This window comes from Bolinopsis microptera, chromosome 3, assembly GCF_026151205.1.
Source record: "Bolinopsis microptera isolate Bmic1 chromosome 3, MBARI_Bmic_1.0, whole genome shotgun sequence".
In the NCBI taxonomy this organism is placed as follows: Eukaryota; Metazoa; Ctenophora; class Tentaculata; order Lobata; family Bolinopsidae; genus Bolinopsis; species Bolinopsis microptera.
The window spans coordinates 3195016-3204308 of NC_087074.1; positions in this window are offsets into that span (position 1 = coordinate 3195016).

Sequence of the window (9293 nt, forward strand, 5' to 3'; positions counted from 1 at the left end):
CATATCTCTCCAACATACTGCACAGCGAGCTCCAACGGGTTTTGTAGTCTCGTTGCAGTCTGAGTTCCTCTGTCCTGCACACAGGGGGACTATAGTGCAAAGAAACTGCTGCTAACTACTGCTGACTGTTGCTAACTGCTGCTAACTGCTGCTAACTGCTGCAAATGGCGCGTGCGCGACAGCAGCAGTTAGCAGTTGCAACTATATGATTTCGATATATTGCGCTGGCCAGCTCTAGCTGACGAGTAATATCGCAAATATTTTGCGCTGGCCATCGATGGCCAGCGCTAGCTTGCGCTAGTCGGCTAGTTATCGAACTGTTTTCTGCAATTATTCAGAATAGTTTGAGGCGCTGACCATCGCAAACTATCAGGTTCGACATTGTCCAGCGCTGGATGGCGACAACTAGCGAAAATTTATTTGTTGCGCTGGCCAGCGTTTAATGGCGCTAGCCAGCGACAACTATAAGCGCTATCCATCGCTAGTTGTCGCCATCCAGCGCTAGTTGTCGCGTTTACACTATCGCAAAGGAACCAATAAATCTAATGAAAGAGCGAATTGCTGAAATCCCAGAACTTGTGCAAGCTGCAAAAACGGTCCAGAGAACCATAATTGACAATGAACACACGTATGACGTATAGTAAAAGAGCCCACCACGGGACCGAAAATTCAGTAGTGGAAATGGCCTTTGGGGTTGTGATAAACTCAGATAACGTATCAGATCACGTCGAGGTTGTAACAGACCAAGAGTTCATCTCAGATCTCCACCTAAACCTATACCGGATACTATATATTTTGGAGAATTTTGAGGCTCACAGTCACAATGTCTCGTCCCATGGGTTAAGTTGTAAGCTGAGTATGTGTTTAAATCTCCTTACTTCGTACGGTGAAATGTCGAAAAGTTTGCCGTAGCCTTTTGTGACGAGTGTTTGCCCACCGGGGATCCAAAAATATGATCACCATGAATATTACTTATGTGTTCACACGTGCACTTATCACACGACTGTAATGATTCCAGAAAATTGTGCTATAGTGCATTTAGCTTAAGCTAGTTTATAATAGTCTACACACGGTCGCGGAATAGAAGAGCACAATTAGGTTATTTTCTTCTGCGACCGTGTTTCCTCGGTGGGCCGACAGGATTGAGGATTTTTTGTGTAGTAGTGCTGGGGAAAAAACTCGCTTTAAGTTTAAATATCAATGAGACTAAATACTGTTAATTCTTGACCTTAGTGCCACAGTTTCTGTGGTTAAAAAAATTATGATTAAATTTATATATCCTAGAAGCGCATGATTAACTCACATCACTAAGCATCTGGATGGATAAATAGCATACAAGAATGAACTGACCTTTAAACATGACCACCAGCTATATCATGTAATCACAGCTCCGAAATAAATAAATTGCTCCACATAGAAACATCTGGCCTGATCTTATCACATTGTGGTCCCCAGGGGTTCGGTATAAAGCCCTTATAGGCAGTGCTGTCATAAACTGTAACCAACTGTTTAAAAATTAGACAGCTTTTGCTAACATTTTAAATTTTAAGTCATAGAGCAATCTTCTCAATTTTATAATTTAATAATAATATTTTACCCTAACTATGATGTGGTGGCATTTCATACTTAACTAAAATTTAACTGTGAAAGTCAATAGATTATTAGTGACAACAAAATTATAGTTTAAGACATCCATTCTGCGCTGTGTTTCCAATATTGGAATTAATGATATGTATATTGTTATCAATATTGGAATTAATGATATGTATTTTGATGAGAATTTTTGACATTTTCAAACTAACCATTGATATTCTCAGATTATGTGACTGATTAAATGCTGAAGATAAAAGAAATATATTCATTTTGCTAAGATTATGTTTGCGTTTCATTGCTCAACAGCTGTTCGAAGGATCAAATATAAGATTATGTATTGATTGAATAATTGGTAATAAATTTAACTTTTGTTTTATTCGCAGTGGTTGTGAAGGTTATAAAAAGGTTTGAGCAGACTTCCTCCCCCGACCATTGACCAATACTGTCTGATTTACAGAAATTTTGAACCGCTTATACCAAATTTATGTCATGACACTTGTAACAAGGAAAAAAGATATTATATATATCTTTACTTCGTACTTTGATTCGTTGTCATGTTTCTATTTACGTACAAACACATTTTTATTTTTATAATGGAGCATTTTAACCCTATGTCATCGGGGTGATTCGGAATCAACGTCTGAAAATAAATCGATCTTAGTTGGTTTCAACTGTCAGAATGTCAGGGGCCTTCTCATAAAAATCTCGAAGATCGAGGGTAGAGTGATTGCGGACGCTCGCATGTGATTGGCCTGTTAGTGGGATACCTTTGCAAAGTAACATGGCCGAAAGTCCAAACATAAAACATGATTATACTATATAAGCCCGAACTTTTTTCGCCCATCTGTTGCCCCCCATATAAAGGTTAGACCATGATTTACTTCTTTTCAGATGACAACATCAGGCTAACTTGTCCATGAGACCTAAACTGTAGTTTATTCTCAATCAAACAATACATTTTTCAATGAAACAATAAATCTAATTTTTAGCACATTTGGCAGACTCAAAACATTTATAACAATTCAATAATTAACAACTAATAAATTGAACATTCCTCAAGTTAAACTCTGATTAAAGCACGCTTTCTTAATTATAATAAAAAGGGCAACACGAAAGTTTGAAGATATTTAATACTTAAATAATAGTTAAATGTCCAAATTCCAAACTAACGGGAAAAGGACAACTAACAAACTTTTGTTGTTTGTATTTTTTGTTGTTTTCAATGCATGAACTCTTAGTGAGTAACTTTGCTGATCCGTTTCTACTCTCAAGTTCCTTTGTGCGTGTACCAATATTTGCTGTTTCCTCTGGTCCGTATCAAACATTTAACCTGAAGACACGGGAAATGACTGTTATAGTAACATAATTTTATTGTTAAACCATTGATATTCTCAGATTATGTGACTGATTAAATGCTGAAGATAAAAGAAATATATTCATTTTGCTAAGATTATATTTGCGTTTCATTGCTCAACAGCTGTTCGAAGGATCAAATTTAAGATAATTTTATTGTCTAAACAAAGCAGAATCAACACATGAATAATCTTACTATATAATATTTAAAGTCTAAATTGTGACGGTACATTAGAACTAGACAGAAACAAACACTACCGTACAGCATATAAAGCGAGCCGATATAAATGGATGGATGTGTTTATCCGTACCATTTTACTGACACTTCGGCATCAACTTTAACGAGACTTTCCGTAAAAATCATTTTAGTCTCTTGAGTCTTCACACCACCTTGGGGTTAGGCGGGTTTCTGCCTGTACATACAACTTATGAACCATGAACCATGAACCATGAACCATGAACCATGAACCATAAACCATGAACCATGAACCATGAACCATGAACCATGAACCATGAACCATGAACCATGAACCATGAACCATGAACCATGAACCATGAACCATGAACCATGAACCATGAACCATGAACCATGAACCATGAACCATGAACCATGAACCATGAACCATGAACCATGAACCATGAACCATGAACCATGAACCATGAACCATGAATATTAAATACTAAAAATACTCTAGTACAATTGTAACTGCAGTTTTACAGAACTTTAAATGCTTAATGAACACACATGCAGGTACCACCCGTATTCACACTCAGAACTGAGTTTAGTCATTTTCCGATACGAGATTGGGGACGGGTTCTATAAACAAAAAAACAAACAAGTAACATATACCTAGTCGTCCAGCTGGACGGTTCTCCGCAAGACATATTTAATGCAATTTTTGGCCTTTTTTAAACTAATAATGAACCATAACTATGTTTAATAATGATTTTTGGAAAAAACAGATAGTTCAGACGATAGGTAGCTGGCGTATAAGTATAACCGGTATTGCTACTACATGTGGAACACAAATGGCAAAAAGTTGGAGGGGTACTCCACATGGAGTGCTCTTCACTGTTTAAGGGTTAAGGAATTGTACGAGAAGATGAACAAAGGCAAAGATGAGGAAATAAAATAATATGTAATGTGCTAGGCATCAGCTCATAAGGTTATAGTTGGGGTTAATTTGTTAAGGGAGGGGGGTTCACCCTGATTTTTTTGTGAAACTTGGTTTCGAGATAGCAGTTGACCAACAAACTAGGACCGGCGACCGAACTTTTGAGGGGGTCCCAAACACCAACAGCCAAACGGTGACCGCGGGGCAGCCACGCCCATATTTTGTCCAAATTAGGCCCAATTAAGCCAAATACCCTGAACATGCCCAAAACCATGCTTTGGGATGCTCTACTTGTAGCTACTAGTCTCCTGAACACACATATTAAGTTTTATCAAAATTGGATGAAAATTGGCCGAGTTATGGGATAAAAACCATATGCCCATATTTATGCAAACGCACCAAATTTGATCGATTTTGCCAAAATTTTTGGTCCATAAATTGGTCAAATATCAATATTTTTAAATAAAGCCAACTTTATATGGAAGGTAAGTCTATACTACACATTCTCTATGATTATCAGCTCAATATCTACCTAACTGTGGATTCTGTGTTCAAATAATCGCAAAAAATGAACAAAATCGCCCATATCTCAGTTCGCGTTATTTGCAAAACTAAAATAGGGTTTCGATATTTTTTCATGAAATTTTCAGAATCAACGTAGAATTGTCACTTGACTGTGGCTGACTGTGAGTGATGTGAGCAAATGTGTAAAAATGAACAAACCTACGACCAGAGGAACCCCAATAGACGTAAGTCACTAATGACGGACGTAGCCTCCCAATAGGGAGGTAAAGTGGGTGCCCCAACATTTTAAAAATAATGAACAAAATGAACAAAAGTATAACTCAATATTAATATAAGCCCAAGACAAAATTAAAACATCTTTTATTTTATAAAACCACACTAAACTAAAAAGAAGCAGAGACCATACAATACATGTAGGTATAGTAAATGTTAGTACCTACAGTGACATAGAAAGGTAAAGAACTTAGACATAAAATGGAGTGCGGTAAGAAAAACTTCAAAAAAAACTTCAAGAAAAACTTCAAAAATCGTATATCGAGAGGTAGGTTGTATGTACTACTACTAGGAACGGACTTCAGAAAACCGAAAAAAATCTGTTAGGCTTATAGTTATAATGATCAGATTAGCATGAAACATGAACAAAAGTAGTTTCAAGAAGAATTTCAAAAATCGTATATCGAGAGGTCCGTAGTACCTCTCCGTAGTAGTAGTACTACTACTACGGACTTCAGAAAACCGAACAAAATATATCAAGTTTATAATCATCAGGGTAGCATGAACCGTGGAAAATTGGTTTCCAGGAATCCACTTTCACAAGCATTTCTTAGCCCACTCGTCTGCTGACGTAACATTATTAGCCAAAAATTCCCAACTTCCCTAAAACTTAGACATAAAAACTTATACCACTAGACATAAGTTTACCACTAGACATAAAGTTAACCAGACACCCCAATTAATGTCTGGAGCTGAGAACTGCAAGCATTCAGAAGACGGTACATAGAGGCCTGAGGCCCTCTTATGAACAAAGGTAGAGATGAGGAAATAACATAATACGTATGTAATGTAAAATGTGTTAGGCATAAGGTTAGTTAGCAGTTAATCTGATTAGTGAGATTTGGAATAATGAGAACATTGACCAAAAGTCAGCTGGATCAGTGAACAGACCGGATATCTGATCAGCTCCTAGCTGGCAACAGAATGAATAAGTGAACGATAAAATTTTGTTTAAATATACTAGCAAAAACCAGTCTAACCCTTAGGCTTAGCCTTAAGAATAAGTGCTTAATAAGTGGTATGGAGTATGGACGCGACGTATCCTGATTTCTGTTGTATGTGAAATTTGTATCTTCCTTAATGCAGTTAATAATTATGAATCATGAACATGATAGCCTGAGGTCCCCAGGTAAAAGGTCGTATGTGATTTACCTCGCGTTTTTCGATATATTTATAGGAAAAGATTTGCAACATCATGATGTTGAATGAATTCAAGAATTCAGGAGACATAAACCTTGCTCGGATATTAGATTAGGAAAATATTTAGAATCAATTTATCAAAGAAATGGATTAATTACCAGGAAACTTATGCTTTATAGTACGTTGTTTTTTAGCAGTTGGAATGGTTATTACCTGGAAAATCAGATTTGCAATCTGCAGGAGTTTTGCAAATATTATTCAATGCATAGAGGTCAGATATTAAAATCTTTCCGTAAATTATCTATCAAGTTTTTTGTATGAGCTTGGTATTTACAATCACTACTGCACTCTCATGCATGTGTCACATGCAACTATCTCACTATTATATATAAAGTGAGACGATATACCTTATTGGACCTTATTTGGACGGACATTACTTGAACATTTTTGAAAAAAATTCAACGGACTTTAACTTGGACGGACATTAATTGAACGGACTTTATTTGAACGGACATTAAAATGAACGCTAGGGCCTCCAGCGTTCAAGTAATGTCCGTCAAAATAAGGTCCGATAAGGTATATGGATCCGTACCATTTTACTGACACCGCACGGCATCAACTTTAACGCGACTTTCCGTAAAAACAGTAAAAGATATACAACTGAAACTTATTGACTGGGTCAAATGCTTAAATGGCTTCCAAATCAGGCACAAAACATATTTTGAACATCGTTTCGAATGCGTCAAAAAGCGCTTATAATTGTTTATAATCGCTTATAACCCCCAAATAAATAAGCGCTTATAAACGCTTTTCAGTGGAGCATTTCAAGAAAAGCGTTTATAAGTGTTTATACTGCCGTTCCCTGAGAAAAGGCAGTAAGTCACATCGATGTCATTTTGAGAAAATGGGACAAACGTGTTTGTCGTTCTATAGGTAATTTTATTCGCATAAACGGGGTTAATTTTTACATCTATGTGTAAATAAATTATTGTCATATGTCCTATAGGACATATGGCAATAATTTATTTACACATATACATTATACATAGATGTCAAAATTATATAAACATGCTTAAAAGCATAAATTCACCTACACTGATCTTTAAAAACCATTTTTCTCCAGAATAACTGAACTATTTTCCCATCCGCATTGGACTTACTGCCTTTTCTGAGGGAATTGCGGACTTACTGCCTTTTATCAGGATCGATTTCAACCGATTCGTCTCTAGAAAGGCAGTAAGTCCATTTTTCCTCAGATAAAGTCAACACAAAAAATACAACATTACTATATTTTTGATCATATCCTTGCAATATATAATTATGTGGGCCTCCTGTGCATTGCAATTTGCAAGTGTGTAATTATATTGACATGGATAATGGATAATTTCTCGCTCAAAATGCCTATAACTTCTTAAATATCGAATATTTTGGAATAATTTTTACAGCATCGTATTCAGCTTGGTCAGAGTTCAGACGCATTAATTTAGAAAAAAAAATATTTGAAGATACAATGTTATTTAAAGCACAAAATTTTTCTAAAAATTTTTCAATAATCCACACAAGTGTGGAAACTTGCCGATTAACTTTGCACCATCTGATAATAAAAATAATGACCTTTCTTGGAATACTTTTGGGTACCATGTTGCCGATATGTGTCGACCGGCTAAGATCACTTGAAACCATTACTCCAGTATCTCTGACGTTTTCGACAGGATAAAGTATGTCCTGACTGGATACTTTGTAACGCAGTGTTTCGGCAAAGAAGGGTAGTTCGGGGAATGAGCTCTTACTGTTATGGAGGTGATTTAACAGCTCGAACTTCTGCTCGTGAAGCTTCATGTTATTGCTACGTGACCAGTCAAGAATCTTATAGATATCTTCTTGTAACAACTGACAGTCTTCAAAACAGCCAATCTGTTTGGAGACTCTAGTATCATCGGCGAAAAAACTCACCCTAGATGAATCCACGACTTGTTCTAGATCATTGATGAACAAGATAAAGAGAAGTGGCCCCAAAACGCTTTCCTGGTACCTGGGGGACACCACTTAAAACTTTTGCGATATCCGAGTGAACTCCATTAAGCACCACGACTTGTTCACGATCAAAGAGAAAGGACTTTATCCACTCTATGAGCTTGCCATGAAACCCATATTTTTTTCAGCTTGTGGATAAGAAGATTCAAGTCAACTTTATCAAACGCCTTAGCGTAATCCAGATATTATATAGAATCTGTATATTCACCACGAGTAAACCCTTCGTAGATGTCGTCAAAATGGCCGAGCATTTGAGTCAAGCAGCTCCTATTCGCTCTGAAACCATGCTGCTTATCGGTCGAGAGACTGTTGGCTTCCAAATACTCCACCATATGTTTCCTTACCACTCTTTCATACACTTTTACAACGTGGGAGGTCAAAGTGACAGGTCTGTAGTTTCCAGCTTCACATCTACTGCCTTTTTTGATTAGTGGCGAAACATAACCCGTCTTGTTGAAGCTTGGCACTATACCAGATGACATGGACTCTGACCACATAAGATAAATCGGGACACTATAAGTATAAGGCTGCTGGCTGGTAGCACACCTTTTGAGAAGAATAGCTGGTATTTCATCGGGTCCAGGGGCAGAGTCTAGTTTGATTTCAGATATAGCTTCCATGATACTATCAGGTGTTAACACAATCATTGTCTCTACTGATAAGGGGTGGTACCGCAAATGTAGGGACTACTGTGTGGAGACAATTAGGGTCGCTGAAAACGGCGCAGAACTGTTGTTGAAGGATGTTGGTGAGTTCCTTCCGTTCAGTCACTTCAGTGACTAGTTCCTTATTGCCGTTCAGGAGGGTAGAGATGTTGTGTTTCACTTTGGAGAATGATTTGGCATAGGAGAAGAAATATTTGGGGTTACTTTTGATCCGCTCCACCGCTCTCCTTTCACCTTGTTCGAGATGGTTGACTATGGCCTCCTTTATCTCATAGCACACCAGCCCGATCTCGTCTTCAAGTTTCTTAATTCGGGCATTGTCACCGGCGCATCTTGCTGCGGAGAGACGAGTTTTAAGCTTAGACTTCCGTCTTCAGAGAGAGTTGTACAGTTTAGGCTTGCCAGTTGGAGGTCGTTTCTTGGGAATGTTCGCTATGCACGTGTTTAGTACTTTATCCGTGAACTTAACAGGGAATTCCTCGAACGTACCAGCATCTCTCAGTTCATCCCAATCAATAGGCCAATAGCTTCAAAAACCTTAATCAGTCGATGAAAATCAGCTTGATTAAAATCTAATGCTCGAAAGTTCATTTCA